Source organism: Pinus tabuliformis, chromosome 5_2, assembly GCF_031772625.1.
Source record: "Pinus tabuliformis cultivar Carrire ecotype Pingquan chromosome 5_2, CPIR1, whole genome shotgun sequence".
Classification (NCBI taxonomy): Eukaryota; Viridiplantae; Streptophyta; class Pinopsida; order Pinales; family Pinaceae; genus Pinus; species Pinus tabuliformis.
In genome coordinates this window covers 605,419,164-605,443,406 of record NC_142306.1, presented here as the reverse complement: position 1 = coordinate 605,443,406, position 24,243 = coordinate 605,419,164, and positions in this window count along the sequence as shown.

The following is a 24,243-nucleotide window of genomic DNA, read 5'->3' as shown; positions in this document are numbered from 1 at the left end:
GCGTACTGGTAAAGGACTGCACCAGTACACAATCATTGTAAAAGGAGTTTCTAATTTGAAAGAAGATAGAGACATATTGCAGCAGGTGGTTTTCACCCACATTGGGTTTCCACCTTATATCTGGTGTTCTTTGGGGTGACTATCTGTTTTTCTTGTTCATGCTCATTATTTTATGGTACTAACATACAAAAATAATTCAAAGTATAAATAAGGAAGATTTATTAAAAGAACTTGATAATACTGATTCACCCCCCCTCTCAGTATTATTTCCAACAGGTTTAGATTCGGGCAATGACACAAAGATTTTAGCAGATTTCGTGCCAAAAATAAGGGCACCAAATGTTGCATGGCTCCAAGAACTCGAAGAGATCAGCCAAGGCATTCAGGCAGATAATTTGGAACTAAGGAGACTCCTACAAAAAGCATAGGAGGAGAAACAAAGGTTGCAACATTAGTTACAAGCCAAGGAGGAGGCATTGAATTGATGAAATTTTCGCCTACTTAAAAAAATCGGTAACCCCAAAAAACTGATCGAAATATATGTATATGTATATGTATATGTATATATATATATGTATATACATACATATCTATATATATATATATATATATATATATATATATATATACATATACATATACATATACATATATATGTATAGTAAATGAGGGTGGGCCCCGATGCCCAACCATAAACGGTTATGCCATATGGAGAGGGGCTGACGGGGATCAAACCCGCTCGACCGGTTTCACTGGCCCACCTTTTGGGCATCCCCAAATATAAACAATGTGCCACCAACCATTACCAAAAACCACCAAAAGGAATTAACAATTTTCCAAAATGTTGCCAACAAATCAGCTAAACAAAAGAGGCTCGTAGGTTTGACCCCAAGACCTCCACCCTCTATCTTACCCTCTCCGCCAACAGCCCAATGAGCTTCTCTTTGTAAACTCCTCCACATTATTTTATATAAACTGATTTTCTCATTCATCAGGGGAGGAGAGAACAAAGCACACAATAGGGAACCTGGAGCTGACACACAAACCGAGACTTGGAACCCTGATGCAGGGATTATGTTGGGAATCTTAAAGATTCCCATGGGGCTAAATTTTCACAGTGACAAAATCATGCCAACTTTATACTCAAACTAACTATAATTTCACCAAGAGTCTGATGGCATGATCAGTTTTCTGATCTAAAAAGTGGAATTTCAGTCAAATTGCATATAAGAATCTTTGTGGAATCATGAGGAATATAAAAGATTCCCTAAGGGCCAAATTTTGATAGTTTCAGAACCAGGCCGAATTTATATTAATTTTATTCAGTTTTTCATAAGGAGTGGAGTGGCGAAGTTAGATTCATCATCTAAGAAATGAAATTCCACTCAACCAGCGTGAAGGAATCTTTGGGGAATCTTAGAGATTCCTGAGGGTCCATATTTTGACCGAAGCAGAAAGGGGTCGAGTTTACAGTCATTTGACACGATTTTGCACCATGAATTCAATGGTGCAGTCCATTGCTTTAGCAAAGGTGTGTATTTTCAGGCCATCCCCAGAATCAGAGGTATAAGGTGTGTTTTATACATGCACCTAATTTGATTTCACTGAATATTAATAAAAAAGGTCTCCCCACATTGAGGAGGGCATGAAGATGTAGCCCACACTAGGTGAACTCCATCATTGTCCTATTGTGTCTTTTCTTCTCATGGTTGTCATTTGTTTCCGCTTCTTTTATGTATATGCATATTATGGTTACATGCCATTTTAAATGGAATTTTGTATGCATCTTTGAAGTGAAAGGATAACTATAGGAAATTATGTGTACTTGTTAGAAAATTATATATTACAGAGCAATGGAACACATAAAATATTGCAGAAATATAAACACAGAAAACACACAAAACAAGAGAGACATAGATATACGTGGTTCACCCAGTTTGGGCTACGTCCACCCCGAACAGCCAATCCTTCCTTTCTATTATCCAGCAAAATGAAGAGACACAACCTACAGCAAATCCGCTGTAATATCCTCTGTTTTCTCTCACAGTCTCACCTCTCCGTTTCTCACTCACAGAATACACATCTATCACACAGCCTCAAATACAATACCCTCATACAAAGAGAGGGGTTGCCTTCTAGGGCAAAAAACCCTAAACTAAACATAAGTTCTACCGTTAGATCATCTGCCTAATGAACGGCCCAGATTGACTAGAAATTACTATACTTTTACAAGGCAATTTTACAACTGTTTCTAGCTTCGGGGGCGTTGCCCCCGAAACCCCCCGCCAGGGGGGGGCTCCCAAAGGTCACAGCCGCCCCCCCATGGACCCCCCCTGCAGCGAATATTTTATGGGCGTGTTGCCGCCCCCATTTCGAACTGGGGTCCTATGTGGCAATACCTTTGAATATAGAAGATAATCAGGCTCCACACCCAATAGTACTATCAGATGTAGAATATTCCCATGTGTACAGGTGGTGCGTGCAATCAGAGGAAGGACCTAGAGGAATTGCACAATTCAATTGGCAAAGTTTCCTAAATAATAGGGGCTAATTTTCTAAAGGAACAATGCAAGGAAATAGGATCTTGGAGGGCTTGAAAATTGTCTAAGTGTTGGCCAGAGTGCATAAGTTAGACAGAGGGATAGACTATACACTTGTAGGTTCTGCTCAGGCTTGAGTAAGAATATGTATTTCATCTCTATTCTTTCACTAATGCAAACAAATAGGAAGGGGTTTTGCGGAGTTTCTTTCCCCTAGATAAATTTCTTTGTATGTGTGATGTTTCCTTTTGCATGTCTATGATTTGTGTTCTAGATGGTGAATTAACTTCCATAGATCAATAAAGTAGCTTCGAGTCTTGTGATTTAGTAAATTTCATGAGTAGTTTCAAATCTACAAATTATTTTTCTACATGGTATCAGAGCACAATTCATTGTAGAGCAAAGATTTCAAATTTGTTATTGCAAGAGGATCAGATTTGCAGGATCAATTCTTCATAGCTAGAAGGATGGATTTCTATGGAATAAGGCTCAAGTATTCCCTTGAGGGAAGCTCAAATTATGTTTCTTGGAAGGACTGCATGGAGGCAGTGTTGCAAGATAATGGGTTGAAGGAATTCATTGATAATGGTATCCTGAAACCATTAACATCTAATGCTCAAGATCTAGCAGAATGGAAGAAGTGTGTAGCCAAGGCGAGGAGAATCATATTGTAGGGAGTACGAGATCATATTGTCTCAGATATCCATGGGAAAGAGACTTCATATGCAATGTCCCAAGCATTGACACATCTATTCGAGAATAATAGTGACCATAGGAAGCTAGCGCTCAAGGACAAACTTTGAAATATCAAGATGCAGAAGAACAAGGCCATTCCATAGTACTCGGCCAAGTTCACACAATGTCATGATGAACTTGGTCAAGTTGGTGTTGCTGTAGCAGAGGATTATTTGGGAAGACTAGACCTTCTAGGCCTTCTGAAGAGTTGGCACAACTACAAAGATTCAATGAATGGGAGGGAGAAACTACCAAATTAGGAATGCCTATGGTCCGATTTTGTATTGAAGGAAAAAGGCGTAATACTAGAGATGCAACTTCATCCAAGGGAAAGGATGAATAAATCCCAATCCAAATAAAAATATAGTCAAGGGGGAAAGAAGAAAGACTTGTCTAGAATCAAGTTCTTTCACTGTCATGAATTCAGGCACTATGCCACAAAGTGTCCACACAAGAAGACAAGCAAGAAGACCTTAGGAGGATCAACAAGTGAAGCTTTGGCTTCACAACTGGAGCTTGATTTTACTTTAATTGCATGCATGTACAACATAGTGATGGGGAGCTTGTAGTACTTGGACAGGGGTGCCTCATTCCATATGACCAGGAATAGAGATTTTTTCAGTGATTTGGAGGAAAAATATATCCAGATGCACATCGATATGGGAGATGATGGAAGGTATAGCATGATCGAGATTGGTACAATCAACTTTTAGAGGGAGTCAAGCTCCCCTCTCACACACAAGGATGTGATGTTTATTCTTTGTCTAAAGAAGAATCTTATCTCTATTGCAGTTTTGGAAGACCATGGTTATGATGTGATCTTTAGCAAAGGAAAGGAATTCCTTAGACACATAGTCACGGGACAGGTGAAGCAAATCGGGGTTCGAGTGAAGAACCTATACAAGCTAGATGTGGAGGATTGTGTTGCATTGAGCACAAAGGTGAAGAAGGTGCAGAGATGTGATGCCAGTGAACTTTGGCATAAAATACTTGGCCATTTGCATCATGGAGATTTAAAGATCATGCAGCAGATAACTATAGGCCTCCCCAAAGGAGCACTAGAGAAGCAGGATACATGCAAATGGTGTACCTTGGGGAAGTACACAAAATTGACTTTCCATTATTGGGACAACAGAGCACATGCAATCCTTGAAAGGATCCACTCTAATGTTTATGGACCTTTCTCGATAGCCTCCACTTCCAGGCACAAATATTTTGTCATTTTCATTGATGAATTCTCACGAAAGTGTTGGATCTTCTTCATGCGGAAGAAGGATGATACTTTCTCCAAGTTCTTAGAATTCAAATCACTGGTCAAGAAAGAAATGGGTAAGAAGGTGAAGGCTCTCAGGAGTGATAATGGATGTGAGTACGTATTGAATGAGTTTAAAAATGTCTATGCAAAAGAGCGCATTCAACGAGAGTTGATAGAACCCCACAACCCACAACAAAATTGGGTGGCTGAGAGGAAGAACCATAGCATTGTGGGAGCAACAAGGGAGATGTTGCATGACCAAATCCTACCTATGCACTTGTGGAGTGAAGCATGAAACACATTAGTATATTTGCAGAACAAGAGTTCTCATCGGATTCTTGGAACGATTACATCGGAGGAGGTTTTCTCGGGGGTGAAGTTGGATGTGTCGCACTTCAAGATTTTTGGAGCCTCTGATTACTACCATTTCTCCAAATAATCAATAAAGAATCTAGAGTTTAGAATTGAATTGGGGGTATTTGTGGGTTACACATAAAATCCCCACAACTACTATGTGTACATGCCATCCCTCAGAATGATAGTTGTGTGAAGGCATATAAAATTTGATTAAGATAAATCCATGTAGTGCTGTCTTGAGAGGGAGCTTCAAATCCAACGAGAGGAGGATATTTTAACTCCAAAGGAGGAACCTCATGATTTTGTGTAGAAACCATAAGTTGAGGAGAAGAGAGTGGAAACAATCACTTAAGCAAAACCATCCAAAGAAGGTAGGAAAAGGACTAGGAAATCTAAGAGACTTGTGCATGATGCGAGGGATAATGTGGGTTCTCCTTCAAATCAATGTAGGCAGAGAAGGTCACCAGATTAGTACACTAGATACATGGCTCTAGTGACTGAGCTAGTAAATACTGAGCCATCCTCTTTCGAGGAAGCAGTAGAGAAACCTGTATGGGATGGTGCAATTGTTGAGGAGTACGAATCCATTGTAAACAATAGTGTTTTGGAAGTGGTCCCAAGCCCAGTAGACAAATCAGTTGTGGGTTTGAGATGGATCTTAAAGGTGAAGCATGTAGAAAACAAAAACATAGAAAAGTACAAGGCTAGATTTGTGGCCGAGGGGTACTCTCAAGTGGAGGGGATTGACTATGAGGATAAATTTTCTCCTGTAGAAAGGTGATCATCCATTAGATCAATTCTTCCTTTGGCCACAGAGATGAGGTGGAAGGTCCACTGGATGGATTTGAAAACAACATTCCTCAATGGAGTTATTGAGGAGGATGTGTATATCGAGCAAACAAAAGGATTCGATACTTTTGATCGAGAGGATCATCTGTGCTTAATCAAGTGAGTGTTGTATGGTCTCAAGAAATAACCCCATGATTGGTGCACTAGGATCGATAGCTATCTCACTAGTTTGGGCTTCACCAAAAGTGAAGCGAATGCAAACCTCTATCATATTTTGGTAGAAGGTAAATTGTTGATTATTTTATTATATGTTGATGACTTGATTTTGACTGGTGATGAGTATCTGATCAGATCTTGCAAGTAGGACCTTGCAAGAGATTTTGATATGAAGGACATGGGTCTCATGCACTACTTCCTTGGATTGGAAGTATGGCAAGGTGATGGGGAAATGTTTGTCTCTCAAGGAAAGTATGCCAACGAGATACTTTAGAAGTTTCACATAGACAGGTGCAAACCCATGGAGACTCCTCTAGTGACCAACTGGAGGAAAGAGGATGCTGCTTCAGGTGAGGAAGTGTATGCTAATCTTTACCAGTAGTTGGTGGGTTCACTCATGTAACTTTTGAACACATGACCAGACAAATGCTATGCAGTCAACCAACTAAGCCAAGTTATGGTTAGGTCAACCAAACTATTTTAGAGGGAAGCTAAGCATGTTCTATGGTACCTCAGAGGCACTACCCAATTTTTACTATGGTACAAATAGATAGAGGGATTGAAGTTGTGTGGCTTCATAGATGCAGATTGGGTGGGGAGTTAATTAGATCGAAAGAGTACATGGATGCCAGTCAAGCAGCATGTGAGGTGATCTAGATGAGAAAGATACTTGTTGGATTGTTTGTTCATATGATGGATCCAACTGTGATTTGTTGTGATAATAAGAATTGCATCAAACTCTTTAAAAATATTGGTTTTCATGATCAATCCAAGCATATTGATATCTGGTATCACCATTTACAGGATTGTGTGCAGAGGAAGATTATGTTGTTGTAGTATATTCTGATAGAGGAGCAAGATACTGATATTTTGACAAAGGCCTTGTCAAGAGGGAAGTTTGAGTTCCACAGGTGCAGGGTAGTGGTGGTTGATAATCTCTTTCTTGTTGAGAGGGAGTGTTGAAAATGCAATAATAAAATCTTTGTTTGGCTTTGCCTTTGTCAAACTAGAGAAAAATTGAATTTCTATTTCAATAGGAATCTTCAAGGTAGTTAACTGAGGTAACATAGCACTTTTCACTCATTTAACTCATTTAATTCAAGTTGGAGAGGCTTGATTTCATTTCAATATGATTGATTGCTAATTTGTAACAATATATTTCAGTTAATTTGAATTATTTTTAGTTAAACTAGTTTTAACTGTCAGAATAACTAGTGGAGGTCAAATTGTGGAAGTGGAACCTCAACCACACTCAGTGATCAACCAGTTAACTAATCAATCAACCCAAAATAATTGTTGCATGTAGAGAATTGAATTTATCTAGTTGAGATGTATATATACAAATTTTTTATTTCATTGAATCATAATGACTTTCATAAATTTTTTGTAGAATATTTTTTAGAAACTTAATTAAAATTAGCAAATTTCTATGAAATTCCATAAAAGTTACATCTACTGAAAGTAGATTAAATTCCGCAAACTATGGTTTTTGTTCCGACAGTAAATTCACCAAATCTGATGGATTTTAAGCATTTCCAAATTGAAAAAGGTGACTAGAGCCGAGTTTTTGTAGAGTTGAAGGTTAAAATAGTTCGGCCGAATTAAAATTACATTCGGCCGAACTTGTGTTTGTCATCAACACTCATTTATTTAAACGGAAAAATAATTCGGCCAAATTACGTTAAAAGTTCGGCCAAATTATTTTTAAAAGTTCGGCCAAAAATGTGTCGATATTTTCCGTCAGCTACAAAAATGAAACGATGCGACCCTCTAGAAAAACGTTTCACCTGAAACGATATAAATAAATGGAGATGAAACTTCATTTTCGCACAATTTCCTTATTTGGAGTTGACTTTTAAGGTAAATCTTTTAGGCGAAATTTTTTGGAGTTAATTTTGAAAGTAAGTTTTTTGGGCTCAACTTTTTGGAGGAAATTGTTTGCGCTTAATTTTTAAAGTAAGTCTTTTGGGCTAAATTTTTTAAGTGATTTTTTTTAGCTTAATTTTTAAAGTAAGTCCTTTGGGGTGAATTTTTTAAGTGAGATTTTTTAGCTTAATTTTTAAAGTAAGTCTTTTAGGTTGAATTTTTTAAGTGAGGTTTTTTAGCTTAATTTTTAAAGTAAGTCTTTTGGGTTGAATTTTTAAATTGAACTTTTTTAGCTTAATTTTTAAAGTAAGTTTTTTGTGCATAATTTTTAAAATGAGACTTTTAAGCTGAATTTTTAAAGCGACTTTTTTGCGCTGAATTTTTTAAGTGAGTTTTTTTTTAAGTAAATTTCATTGGCTGAATTTTTAAATTGAGTTTTTTTAAAGTAACTCTTTTGTGCTAAATTTTTAAAGTGAGTTTTTTTGTCTAAATTTTGAAAGTAATATTTTTTTTTGTAGGATTTTTTGAAATTGAATTTTTTGGGTTGGATTTTAAAAATCTACATAGATTGAAATATCATGGAAATCAAAGAAATTGCAAGAGAAAATATGATCAAACAAGAGACATCGAGGCTCATAGAGATTAGGGGAGAAACTATCACAAAATAAAGAAGGAATAACTCACAAATATTGAAAGGGAAAATCAATCTCAACTTGAAGTTGAAGCACGTATGTAAATGTAAATATTATAAATCATATTTAAAATTTGACTAGTGTATTGTGAAATTTAATTTTTATTTGATGAACTAATTTGAAAAATATTTTGCAATGTAAACAGAAAAAAATATTCCTCATAACATTGATGACGTGACTGAAAATGTTGAAAGACAAAGTGAAAAAGATAATGAACCAATAATTGATGATGTTTTTGAAGATGTTGAAAGAGATTCAAATGAAAAAGTTAAATCACAATCAAGTATATATATATATATATATATATATATATATATATATATATATATCTATATATATATATATATATATATATATATATATAGTGTGTATTATTGAAATTATACATGTTTATTAATTTCAATTTCATTCAAATTTTTATTTTTTTTTATTATTTAATGTATATTTATACCCATTTACATTTAATTTTCATATGTAGAGATGAAATCAATATTGATGATGATATGTTAGAAAATGTTGGCACTGACATATATGGAGATAAAAGAGTTGACCATATTGTACGATATCGTATTAAGGTCATTATTGAGAAGTTATTCTAAGATGAAAGTGTGACATTTCAAGCTCAAATTTTGAAAGGTCTCTTAAAATCAAATAAATTAAAAGACACTACAACTCTATTGGGTATTCAAAATCAACAAGAGATAAAAGGGTGAAGGAAAATGTGATTAAAAATATAAAAAGTTCTCTACAAAAAATTGGAAGATCTAGAGAGAAAACGATGTAGCTACACGTAGAGTAATACAAATGGAAATGGTTTCATCAAGTACTAAAGAAAAATTTTCGGTAAAATCTATGGCAAAAACATTAGAGGCATCACAAAAAACATTGCACAAACATAGGAAATTTTGATTACAAATAGATGTAAATCCTGAGCTCTCTTGTTGGACAGTTATTTGTAGGCAAACATATAAAGGTAGACTTGGAGAAGATGTGTTAGGTCCCTATACTACTAGTGTAACCCCTTATTGTTATTAGGGAAACCCCCTTATTATATTGTTGTTCCCATGTAGTACCCATATTTTTATTATTGTGCCCCATAGAAGCCCACTATTATTATTGTTGTTCCCTTACATTATTATTGTTATGTCAGCTCTGATTATATTACGACCCCTTAGACTCCTATATATAGAAAGGAGGTCTTGTCATTTTTGTAATGTAAAGGAGGTTTCCCACTCGAAGAGATTGATTTCTAAAGCGTTGATCTATCTTTTGTATCTTTTTGTGAGTTGGTTTCATAACATTTGGTATCAGAGCTTTGGATTATAGGGTTTTGCTACTCCAACTAGGCTATGTGGAATTGTCACTATAACATTTTTCTGCGATGTTGCAGAAGTTTAAAAAAACACATTTGAGAAAACATCATGCTAAACCTCGGGTCCAAACTTTAGATATCGTCTTGCTATATTTCAGAGATATGATCTGAGGACGTTAGGGTTTTTGCAAGCTCTAAAATTCCATCTCAAACAGGTCATTGTGGAATTTTTGCTATAATTGTTTTTCTAAAAAAAATTCGACTCTAAAATTAAAACCCCTTTGAGCCAAAATCTTGGTGAAGCTTGGGCCCGAATTTTAGATCTTTTTTTGTTACATTTGCAGAGATATAGTCCAAGGAAGTTAAGGTTTCTGCAAGTTCTCGAATTACATCCCAAATAGTTGACCTTGGGAAATCGTCATAACTTTCTCTTTGAGCATCAAATTGCAATTTCGTAAGAACTTACAGAAAGAGGATGGACTGTAGTCTTATGTGTATCAGTTTCAGGTCCTAAGGTTGAAAAAGTGACACGTGGAACTTCATACAAGTTCACTCTACTAAACAAGTATATAATTAGGTCATCTTGGGAGATTGAGCATAACTTTTTCTTGGAGAATCCAATTTTGATTAGACTTGTGGTGTTGGAAGGAGGATGCAGAGGGCTACTTCAAGTCAAAATTCCAGACCTTGGGGATCTAAACTTTCAAATATACATCAAATTCAAGATTGAGATCCTAAAAGCAAGAAAAAGAATGACTAAAATCAAGAAAATAGAAACACCTAGTAATCAAATTTAGATGGATAATTTGAAGAATGCGATCGAAGATAAGATAAATAGTTTTATTTGTGCATTGGAAGTTGATATCAATGGTATGAAAGCATATTGGAAGAAAGGCATGGAATATTGGAAGAAATACATGGAAGGTTTTAAGGAAGGTGGGACAAAGCTACTACAAGAAAGGCCTTCTAATGGTGAAAAGGTAGTAGAGGAAACTCATGATGAAAACAAAAGTAATGTTAATCATGATTTCATAGAATCTAACATTTGATTGAAGACCCAACATATTCCAAAGATAAATATGAGGAAGTTTGATGGCGAGGATTCCGTAACATGGATACTACACATGGAGAAATATTTTGATCTACATAATGTACAAAACACACAAAATGTATGTATTTCATCTTTATATTTAGAACTGAATCAATTTGTATGGTATAGAGGGATTTGTTCTCGTAAAAAACTTGTCACCTGGTCAATTTTCATGGAGGAAATGATAGCACATTATGAGGATACAAAGAGAAACACCTTTTTTAGCCAATTGATAAATCTCAAACAAAAGAGTCCAATGGTAGAACACATTGAGGACTTCCAAAAATTGAATATAAGGGTAAATGATATTCTAGAGAAGCATAGGATTGATGTCTTCATAGGGACTTTAAAGGATAACATTCAACATGAGATTCGTCTTTGGGAACCTGATTCATTGGAGCTTCTTGCATCTTCTCGAGTGCACCCACTTTTCCATGTTTCATGCTTAAAAAAGGTTATAGGTGAGAAGATCCCAGATCAAACAATATTTCCAGAACTTGACAAGGAAGGAAAAATCATATTGGAACCTAAACCAGTCACAGAACTGAGAAATCGATAGTTACGAAATCGATCAATCTCAGAGTATCTCATCAAGTGGAAGAACTTACCCACTGAATATTCCACATGGAAGGATGATAATTTTATACAGAAGCATCCAGAACTGCTCAAGTGTTGAGGACAACACTTTTTGAAGGAGAGGGGCATGTTAGGTCCCTATACTACTAGTGTAACCCCTTATTGTTATTAGGGAAACCCCCTTATTATATTGTTGTTCCCATGTAGTGCCCATATTTTTATTATTGTGCCCCATAGAAGCCCATTATTATTATTGTTGTGCCCTTACATTATTATTGTTATGTCAGCTCTGATTATATTATGACCCCTTAGACTCCTATATATAGAAAGTAGGTCTTGTCATTTGTATCATCCAAGAATTATTCATTTGTGTAATGTAAAGGAGGTTTCCCCCTTGAAGAGGCTGATTTCTAAGGTGTTGATCTATCTTTCCTATCTTTTTGTGAGCTGGTTTCATAACAAGATGTTAAAAAAATAATATATGAATATTGGATAAAACATTCACGTGTTCCACCAAAGGCAAGGGATGTGATGTGGTGAAGAATAGCATGAAAGAAATATGAGGAACATGCAAAACATATCTTGAACACACCTCAGATAGAGTTGTTCAATAAGTTCATAGAAGAGAATCGTGGAATTAATGTCTCAATTAGTACTTTTGTGCAAAAAAACCATGATATGTTAAACCTATCACTGTACGTGACACTTGTTGTTGTTGTTATCATGTGGAATTTTAATTATATTATTACACCTTCCTTAATTTTGGTAAAACATTTTGGAAAAAATTCACCTCCTCCTTCCACTCTCCATGGTTTCATATCTGAAATTTTATGTGAAAGAGAAAGTCATGAATTATTTTACCAAAAGAAATGTGTTGGTGGTAAAAAAGGTGATCATTGTGGAAATTTGACTTTATTTCACAACATATATTCTATTGATATCAATGATCAATCATTGTCTAACCTAAAAGTGAAATGGAAGAGATATGAATATATTCATACATCGATTAGTTCAAATAATAGTACAAGTGCTAAAAGGATTGACTTACAAGAAGAAGAAATTCCTATGATAGATTTTTTGAAGAAATTTTTGATAGGATTTATAACTACACTAAGCATTCAAATAGAGCTCGATGACAGGCCCTGCAATTCAAAAAAAAACCCGTGAAATGTTTCCACCGTGGACCATTTTGTTAATAGTTGATTTTGCAGAGAATTACACATTTGTTGTACAAAATGAAATATAGAGTGAATATTATCATTTTGATCAAGTCTCTATGCTTGTCCATATTCTATATATGCATGTTGAACAAAATGTTGAGAATATAGAAAGCACTAGTGAGAATCGACATGTTATTAAAGAATATCACTTTTATATCAGCGATGGTTGTACACATGATACACATTTTGTACAACATTGTTTTGATAAGATTTATGACTCATTGAAAGGTCGTGGAATAAAATTCAATGAACATTGGATATGGTCAGATGGATGCGCAGGTCAATTCAAATCTTCATGATCATTCTTTTGGTTGTGTCATCTTCATAAGAAAACCCACATTAAACATCGTTGGAATTTCTTTGAGATTGGTCATGGAAAAGGAGAACATGATGGTGGAGGGGCATGTATAAAATGAGCACTTCAAAAATATCAAATGGACCACTTTTCAGACAGACTTGTCTCAGTTTAACAAGTTGTTCAATGGTGTGATGCTGCACTAAGCTATCAGACTAACCCATCAAGGGAGGTATGAAGGTATGCACATATATGTACAAATTAAAATGTATATAGTTTTAATATATGATCATTTTTATTAATTTTATATTTTTAAACATTTATAAATTATGTTGTTTAAAAGTATGAGAATGATTATCTTCAACATATATAAATTTTATTTTAAATAACATATTTAAATTCTTGTTTGAATTTACGGTAGGTTTTTTTGGCATATTGGAGTCAAAGATGTAGATAGATCGATTAAATATGAAGTTGAAACAGTAAAAGGGACTTGAAAATTGCATTCAATTAAAACAAAGGATTACTGAAATGCATTTGCATTTGATAAAAGAAAATATTCTTGTTTTTTCATGTTTGCATAAAGGACACACAATCCAATGATGTTTGAGAAAACTGTTGGCATTATGAGACAAGTGTTGTCCTTGATGGCAACCAACTCATAGAAGATCAACTCACTTATATATATCTAGATGAATACAGAAGAGATATCAGATGTGACAGAATGCATGGGATATCGGACAACTCAAAGGAATCAGATGACAATTCTCAGTATGACAAGTTAGATTTGCCATCAAGTCCAAAGGGGGAGATTGTTGGCATTATGAGACAAGTGTTGTCCTTGATGGAAAATCACAAAGATGATAAATTATAGTGCAGCAAAGTTATTTTCAAGTTCACGCAATTTCATGCAGAGAAAAGTTTCCTCCATATGGTGAAACGTTCACGCACTTTCATGCAGAGAAAAGTTTCTTTCATGTAGAGAAAATTTCATGCACTTTCATGCAGAGAAAAGTTTCTTTCATGTAGAGAAAAGTTCACGCAATTTCATGCAGAGAAAAGTTTCTTTCATGTAGAGAAAAGATCACGCACTTTCATGATTGGTTCATGGTAGTAGTCCGACAGTTTTTGATCCTATGGTTTTGGTCTGTGGTATTGCATCCATAAGTGTTGATCCCAAGTATTGGGTCCATGGTATTGAATTGTTATGGTTCTTGGTCCATGGTATTGTGAAAGGCCTAAGGCTATAAAAAGGAAAGGAGATCATTTGGCTACACACTTATGGGTTGAATATCTTAAGGTGAGCTAGATCTGAAATACTTGTGATTAGTTAGTGAGTGATAGCTAGATCTGAGTGATAGCTAGATCTGAATGGGTCGAGATCTCCATGGCACATGATCAGATCTATAGGTCTGATAGTATGGGGTATGCTTGAAGACTGAAAAACTATCTATACCCACAGAGCAGAAGAGTGTGCAGGTGTGGATCTAGCCGCAGGACCGCAGGAGCGACACGGTGCAGGTGTGGATACCCGCAGAGCAAAAGAGTGCGCAGGTGTGGATGTAACCGTAGGACCGCAGGTGCGGATACCCGTAGAGCAGAAGAGTGCACAGGTGTGGATACCCGTAGATAATAAGACTGTGCAGGTGCAGATACCCGCATATCAGAAAGCATCACAGGCGCGGATGTTCGCAAATGTCTATTGGTGAAGTTGCGGACCCTGCTTGAAATTTGTTTTAACTGCCTTTGACTATTCTGCAGGGTTCTAGGTGCATAATTGATGTCTGGTTACTGGTATTGAGTTCTGATAACAACATGATTATGTTTAGCTTCAGTATTGATGGTTGAATGGATCAAGTTCTTAATGACTTATCTTTATGTGATCTGATGGACTAGATCTGGTTGCTAACTCACATATTATCCTTGTATATGTATTGATTTGGTGTTTGGGTGATTCAGAAGATTGATTGATTATGTGCTTCAATGATATTAATGGGTCCAGTATGAAAATTGGATGAAACGTGGCCTTTCAGATTATGTGTTGTGCTTCAGGAGTATCCAGTATGAAAATGTATGAAACGTGGTACCTGGAGGAGAGAAGATTGTAGGCCGGCGCCTACATACTAGTATCTTAGCTAGTACAAGAGCTAAGGGGGTGGTAGCTCCCTTCCAGTAGCAGTTGAAAACTTTGGAGCATTGTAGCAGGTAGCAGTCTGCGTACTAGTAAATGGATCGGCTAGTACAAGAACTCTGGGGTTTGTAGCTCCCTTCCAGGAGAGACTGGAGAACGAGAGAGGGTTGTAGCTCTCTATAGGTAGTAGCCTACATACTGGTAAAGGACTGCACTAGTACAGAACTTTTGTAAAAGGATTTTCTTATTAAGAAGAAGATTGAGATGACTTGCAGCAGGTGGTTTTCTCCCACATTGGGTTTCCACCTTATATCATGGTGTTCATGTGTGTGGCTTATGTGTGATGATCTGTTCTATTTTACTGCACCTGTTTACTGTTAATATGGTTAATAATGTTCTAATGCACTCATTGAATATCAATTAACTGAATCATAAGTTTACTGAATATACACAAGTATTCTTAACTGAAGCAGCATATATGAATCAGAGTATGGAAATGAAAAAGTTTTATTGACTTAATAATACTGATTCACCCCCCCCCCCCCCCCCCCCCCCCCCCGTCTCAGTATTATTTCCAACAATTGGTATCAGAGCAGGTCCTTTGGTAGAAGCTTGATTGCTTGAAGGAGATCCGTGGAACAATGGGAAAGAAGCTTAAGAAGAAAGCACCTAAGAAGAAGAAGACATCTCATAAAGTCTATGACAGTGGGAACATCGATTGGGGATTATGTGGAAGAAGCACTTCAGGTTCAGAATCACTTCAGAATGAAGATGAACAAGATCTATCAGGTATGAATTTGTTATCCTCTAGTGATACAGGTATCTACCCATTTGGAAAAGATGAAAGTGATAACGAAACAACTGAATGTGCTCTTATGGGTGAGCAAGAAGGATATCAAATAGAGGCAGAATTTAAGAGGCTGACGGACAAAATTAGAGATCAAGAAGATCTATTGAACATAAAGGATGGTGCCTTCAAAGAAGTAGCTACCAGACTAAAGGCTCAACGTGAGGAAGGAAGCAAGGTAAGGAAGTTATTCAAGGATAAATATCAAAAGTTGCAGGATGAAGTAACATCTCTAAGAAATGAAGTCAATGAAAAGAGCACAACAATCAAGAAACTCAGAGATAGATCCAGTTATTATGAAAGGCTTGAAGCTACGATCCTCTCACTAAAAGAAGATCTTGAAGAATCAAAGAAGCAGAATAAAGATCTGCTCCTAACTATTGAAAAACAGGAAAACGAAGTTATCAGCCTAAAATCTCAGCTAGAATGTGCCTTCAGAATTCGCCAAATGCAGCAGGATCTTAATGAAGAACAAGAAAAGGAGATTCTCAAACTAAGGCAATAAATGGAAGAAGGAAGAAAATCTGAAGAAATTTTGAAGAAGCAATGTCTGGAAAAGGAAGAACAACTTCAGGTTGAGGTAAATATCTTGAAAGGTAAATTAGAAGAAAAGGATAAGCTTTTACGATTTCAAGATAGTACTAAAGTCTTGGATGATATTCTTAATAGTCAAAGGTCTCCTGCTATCAAAACTAGCCTTGGTTTTCATGAATCTATTGAAGGTGAATCTAGTTCACAAAGTAAGACAAGGGACTCTACTGAAATGCTCAATAAGGAGATGAAAGGTCAATCTCATCATCAACCAAGGAAAGAAATTCTTCAAAGAAAATCTTTTACTCCTCCTATGAATAATGTTGAATGTTATGTATGTCATAATCTTGGACATGGTGCAGCCAGATGTAGAAGAAGAAGGGTTCAAGACCATCATGCAGAAATATCATCACATTCAAGGTACTTTAATGGATATTGCTTTGCTTGCAATATGTTTGGTCACAGAGCTGTTGATTGCTATAGAAGAAATATGAGACATGTAAGATGTTACACATGTAACAATCTTGGACATATAGCTAAAGAATGTAGGAACAAAGTATGGGCACCATACCAAAAGGAGAAAACATCATCATCACACTTGAAGATGTGGAAGAAGAAAGAAGTACAGTCAGAAAGAGGCGGCACAGAACAACATACAGACATAACAGAATCAGAGGGAGCTAGAAGTGTAAAACTTCAGTGTCCTAAATCTCATACACAAGTTTCTTAAAGAGAAGTCACGTATATACGCGAGTTGGTTATGGCATAGTCGCTTATATGATTGTTTGAGGAAAGGCAGTAGGGACAGGTTCAAGAAAAGGATCAGTTATGATTTGGTTTATTATTTGCGTTGTTTGATAATGGTTACAATTTGCTGATGATGTGTGGAAATGACTTGATGGTTAGAAGTGTTTTGTTTCTAACTTGATAATGATGATGTCTTGATACTTCTTGCTGATATGCATGATCAGATCTGACAGTAAACAAGATGGCACAGGTTTAGGGGGAGCATATGCTTTTAATGCATTGTTGGCATTATGGCCAATAGTCCTTGGTGATGATGCTTATATGGATAAATGATTCATCTTGCTATGATATGGTTATGAGTTGTTTAGATGATTCTTGGGGTTACATAGTTGATATTTAGATCAGATTTGTGGTTGATTCTCTAATGGTGCTTACATGGTGATCTTCATAAGGATAAGGAGAAGTACATAGCTTGAATTCACATCTTCTTTACTTGATGATGAGTCACTCATATGTTGTTGTCGTCATATGCATAAAGATCATATATTACAGTTATGGTGCCGGATTCCTATTGTTCTTGGCACACATATGGATGAGGATTGTTGGTTGGATACATGGATGATTATTCAAAGTTGCATTGTTGGAGACATGATGATGATGAGTTCTTACCTATATGATGATAGATTGTTGCGTACATATGTTGATTGATGCAGATATTCCCAATTGATGATACTTGGTTCATGCAGATCTGGATGGCTATGGTGTTTCTCACATATGATAGAATGTGAATGATTCTGTATATACAGAATTTTGTTCAAAGGATGAGTTGATACGGACATACCTTGATGATTCATGCACTAATACAAGTTGCTGGTCTAGTTGCTGTTGGCAGATGCTATGGAGCAGATCATACAATGTCATTGTTGATGTTTATCATGATCTTATTTAAGTGTTTGGTCTCTGTTATAAATGTCATGTATATCATTCGATGTAAAGGTCATATCAAGACTCATGATGTAATAGTGTGTCTCTATCTATTGTAGTCATTTGATGAGATCTCTTCAGGTCATGTAACGGCCTATGTTGGTTTCCCCACTATGCCTGGGATGAATGATGTTATTCTCTTATGTTATCATATGTAAACTTTTGGTATATCACCATTGTGATGGGAGATAGATGTATGTATGAGTCTTTGGTGATAGGAAGGTCATTCTCTTATGTTATCATATGTAAAATTTTGGTATATCACCATTGTGATGGGAGATAGATGTATGTATGAGTCTTTGGTGATAGGAAGGTCATTTATGATGTATAGAGTCATGTTCTTCTTGTAGAACATCTCTTTGCAGACCTTGATTACAGTCAGGGGGAGCATGAACAACATATTTCAGCAAAGCAGAGATTTCAGCATGTTCTCAGAAAGAGCATGGACAGAATGGTGCACCATGGCATATACAAAGGGGGAGCTCATTCAGAGATTTCAACAGGTACTCAGGGGGAGTATGGACAGCAAAGGAAGAGAATATCTTGGTCCGACCTTTGCCCTTGATGTCAAAGGGGGAGAGTGATTTGGTATTGTTGCCATCAAGTCCAAAGGGGGAGATTGTTGGCATTATGAGACACGTGTTGTCCTTGATGGCAACCAACTCATAGAAGATCAACTCACTTATATATATCTAGATGAATCTACGGAAGAGATATCAGATGTGACAGAATGCATGGGATACCAGACAACTCAAAGGAATCAGATGACAGTTCTCAGTATGACAAGTTAGCTTTGCCATCAAGTCCAAAGGGGGAGATTGTTGGCATTATGAGACAAGTGTTGTCCTTGATGGCAAATCACACAGATGATAAATTATAGTGCAGCAAAGTTATTTTCAAGTTCACGCACTTTCATGCAGAGAAAAGTTTCCTTCATATGGTGAAAAGTTCACGCACTTTCATGCAGAGAAAAGTTTCTTTCATGTAGAGAAACGTTCACGCACTTTCATGCAGAGAAAAGTTTCTTTCATGTAGAGAAAATTTCACGCACTTTCACGCAGAGAAAAGTTTCTTTCATGTAGAGAAAAGATCACGCACTTTCATGATTGGTTCATGGTAGTAGTCCGACAGTTTTTGATCCTATGGTTTTGGTCCGTGGTATTGCATCCAAAAGTGTTAATCCCAAGTATTGGGTCCATGGTATTGAATTGTTATGGTTCTTGGTCCGTGGTATTGTGAAAGGCCTAAGGCTATAAAAAGGAAAGGAGATCATTTGGCTGCACACTTATGGGTTGAATATCTTAAGGTGAGCTAGATCTGAAATACTTGTAATCAGTTAGTGAGTGATAACTAGATCTGAGTGATAGCTAGATCGGAATGGGTCGAGATGTCCATGGTGCATGATCAGATCTGTAGATCTGATAGTCTGGGGTATGCTTGAAGACTGAAAAACTATCTATACCCGCAGAGCAGAAGAGTGTTCAGGTGTGGATCAAGCCGTAGGACCGCAGGAGCAACACGGTGCAGGTGCGGATACCCGCAGAGTAGAAGAGTGCGCAGGTGCGGATGTAGCCGCAAGACTGCAGGTGCGGATACCCATAGATCAGAAGAGTGCGCAGGTGCGGATACCCACAAATAATAAGACTGTGCAGGTGCGGATACCCGCATATCAGAAAGCAGCACAGGTGCGGATGTTCGCAGATGTCTATTGGTGAAGTTGCGGACCCTGCTTAAAATTTGTTTTAACTGCCTTTAACTATTCTGCAGGGTTCTGGGTGCATAATTGATGTCTGGTTATTGGTATTGAGTTCTGATAACAACATGATTATGTTTAGCTTCAGTATTGATGGTTGAATGGATCAAGTTCTTAATGACTTATCTTTATGTGATCTGATGGACTAGATCTAGTTGCTAACTCACATATTATCCTTGTATATGTATTGATCTGGTGTTTGGGTGATTCAGAAGATTGATTGATTATGTGCTTCAATGATATTAATGGGTCCAGTAAGAAAATTGGATGAAATGTGGCCTTTCAAATTATGTGTTGTGCTTTAGGAGTATCCAGTATGAAAATGTATGAAACGTGGTACCTGGAGGAGAGAAGCTTGTAGGCCGACGCCTACGTACTAGTATCTTAGCTAGTGCAAGAGCTAAGGGGATGGTAGCTCCATTCCAGTAGGAGTTGAAAACTTTGGAGCATTGTAGAAGGTAGCAGTCTGCGTACTAGTAAATGGATCGGCTAGTACAAGAACTCTGGGGGTTGTAGCTCCCTTCCAGGAGAGACTGGAGAACGAGAGAGGGTTGTAGCTCTCTATAGGTAGTAGCTTGCGTACTCGTAAAGGACTGCACTAGTACAGAACTTTTGTAAAAGGATTTTCTTATTAAGAAGAAGATTGAGATGACTTGCAGCAGGTGGTTTTCTCCCACATTGGGTTTCCACCTTATATCATGGTGTTCATGTGTGTGGCTTATGTGTGATGATCTGTTCTATTTTACTGCACCTGTTTATTGTTAATATGGTTAATAATGTTCTAATGCACTCATTGAAGATCAATTAACTGAATCATAAGTGTACTGAATATACGCGGGTATTCTTAACTGAAGTAGCATATATGAATCAGAGTATGGAAATGAAAAAGTTTTATTGACTTAATAATACTGATTCACCCCCCCCCCCCCCCCTCAGTATTATTTCCAACAATAATATGTATGTAAAACCTTGGCAACATACAAAACTAAATACAAAGGGGAAAATGTCAATTGAAAGCTTCGAAGAGAAGGAAACAGAGGATATTATAGCATCATGTAAAGGTGGTCAAGTTTCTGATCTTGTTAGAGAAGGTAACATTTCAATTTATTTCAATATATATATATATATATATATATTGAAATAAATTGAAATGTTACCTTCTCTAACAAGATCAGAAACTTGACCGCCTTTAGATGTGTATATATATATATATATATATATATATATATATATAGATATATATATATATATATATATATATATATATATATATATATATATATATATATATATATATATAGATATATATATATATATATATATATATATATATATATATATATATATAGATATATATATATATATATATATATATGTGTGTGTGTGTGTGTGTGTGTTTTATGTTTTTAAAATCAATGTGTATAAGTATCTAGATAATAGTTAAAATATAGAGCTCTAGAAATAGATAATAAAATCAAGTCCATATTGATAAAGTTAATTTCATGTAAATTATGATATGAATTTACACTTGTTTTATTGTGCAGGAGATGTTTTCACTATAGTTGCACCCACTAACAACATAGAAAATGTCAAGTATTATTTGATGCGGTGCACTGAATGAAAAATGAAGTTATTGGAAGACTATGATGATAACGGTTTTATATATGAAAGAGGGTCTATTATACTGAAAGGTTATTTTTTCCAAGAAACTCACCAAACTGAGAGTAATGTTTACTTTCAAGACTATCAACCTGATGTCATAAGTTGTCAATATAGTCACTTGGTGTGTGTAGTGCGCATAAAGTTGATAGAAGTTCAATAAAAAAACAATTGAAAGTTAAAAAATGGAGAATGTCAAAAGTTGACCATGAACAGATCATTGAAGATGGCATTCCATTAGAAATTTTTTAATTGAACTGCCCAACAATTTCTTCTACTTGGATTGATCTTCTAGAACTTAGAGTTCGAGTCCATTATCAGCATTTCTTTTTGTGAACTCTTAAGTTGTACATTCTTAAGAATGTGATGATGTGACAGAGATACACATTGGGTCTTGTATTGAGTTACAAAGTCATATGTATATTGCTTGTTATGTATACCTGTATTGGGGATTTGCTTCTCTGTTAATTTGTAATGTATATTGCGTCGTTACTACTCTATCGATTTGTGATTATGGTTGGTTGAGCCTAGCGCTATTACTTCTCTGTTAAGTTGTGATTGTGGTTGGTTGAGTCATTTACTAAGAATCATTTACTAAAGTTATAGGTATGATTGAATTCAAAATGTACAACTAAATTCAAATTTACTTTCATTTCTACATATTCATGAACTTAAATTATATGTAAAACCTTTAAAAGAATCAAGCCATTCACATGCATCACGCAAATTGTTATCATTGTTTTATACATCTACATCAAATTACAGTTTATTCATTCAAATGCAAAATGCAGACCATATTTTGTAATTTTTACAATTTTAATAGATTAATTTTAAATAAGTCAAGACAAAACTAATTTAAACAAAACCTAAGAATCATCTACAAACATTATAGAAATAATTGGATGCAAAATGTACCAACTAAATGAAAATATGTAAAACATTTAAAAGCATCAAGCCATGCATGCATCATGCAAATTGTGGGCCATGTTTTATAATGCAATTTTATCTAACTTATGTAAATGTGCATTCAAACAACTTTATATTAAAATTTAACTATCAACCGACATTCATAGTAGCCTTTCTATACATGAATGCAAAATGTACATGTACCATATTTTATAATCCAATTTTATGTTATCATTGTTTTAGACATCTACATCGAATTATACTTGATTCATTCAAATGAAAAATGTAGACCACATTTTGTAATTTGCAATTTTAATAGATTCATTTTAAATAAGTCAAGACAAAACAACTTTAAACAAAACCTAAGAATCATCTACTAACATTATAGGAATGATTGAATGAAAAATGTACCAACTAAATGAAAATATGTAAAACATTTAAAAGCATCAAACCATGCATGCATCATACAATTTGTGGGCTGTGTTTTATAATGAAATTTTATCTAACTTATGTAAATGTGAATTCAAGCAACTTGATATTAAAATTTAAGTATCAACTGACATCCATAGTAGCCTTTCTATACATGAAGGCATAATGTACATGTACCATATTTTATAATCCAATTTTAAGTTATCATTATTTTAGACATCTACATCGAATTATACTTGATTCGTTCAAATGAAAAATGCAAACCACATTTTGTAATTTGCAATTTTAATAGATTCATTTTAAATAAGTCAAGAGAAACCTAATAATCATCTACTAACATTATAGGAATGATTAAATGCAAAATTTACCGGCTAAATGAAAATATGTAAAACATTTAAAAGCATCAAGCCATGCATGCATCATGCGAATTGTGGGTCGTGTTTAATAATGCAATTTTATCTAAATTATGTAAATGTGCATTCAAAAAACTTTATATTAAAAGTTAACTATCAACCGACATCCATAGTAGACTAATGGAGGAGGACGATATAGAGGGAGGGAGAAAGTCACAGGGGGAGAGGGATTGACTAATGGAGGAGGATGATATAGAGGGTGGGAGAGGGAGAGAAAGGGGTAGAGAGAAGGATGGGGAGAGGGAGAGAGGGTTAGGGATGGAGGAAGAGTGAGGGAGAGGGAGTGATAGGGGTGGGGATGAGAATATGGAGGGAGGGAAGGAGATAAAGAGAGGGGATGTAGGGAGAGAAGGAGAGAGATAGAGAGAGGTGGAGGGAGAGGGAGAGAGATAAAGAAGGGGGGTTGAAGGAGAGGGAGAGAGAGAGTGGGGAGTGAGAAAGACAAGGGGGAGAGGGAGATAGTGAGAGAAATGGGGGGGGCGGGGGAGGAGTGTTGGATAGGGAGGGAGGAAGAGAGAGTGAGAGAAAGAGTGTGGCTTAAAGATGACAAGGGGAAGGGAGAGAAGAAGAGAAGAGAGGGAAGCAGTGAGGGGGCGAGAGAGAGAGGGAGGTGAATGGAGAAGGATAGAGAGAGTGGGGTGATGGAGGGAGGAATAGATGGGTCGATAAAGGAGGGAGAATGAGAGGGAGAGAGAGAAAGGGAGGAGGGAGAATGAGGGGGTGAGAGAGAGACGAAGAGATGAGATAGCTAGAAAGAGAGAGCCCATAGGATGAGATAGGAAGGGAGAACCAATGGGAAAGAAAGAAGGAAAGGGAATAGAGAGAGTGAAAGGGTGGTGGAGACAGGGGTTGAAGGAGAGGGAGGTAGGGAGGGAGTGGAGGGTTGGGGTTGAGAGAGAG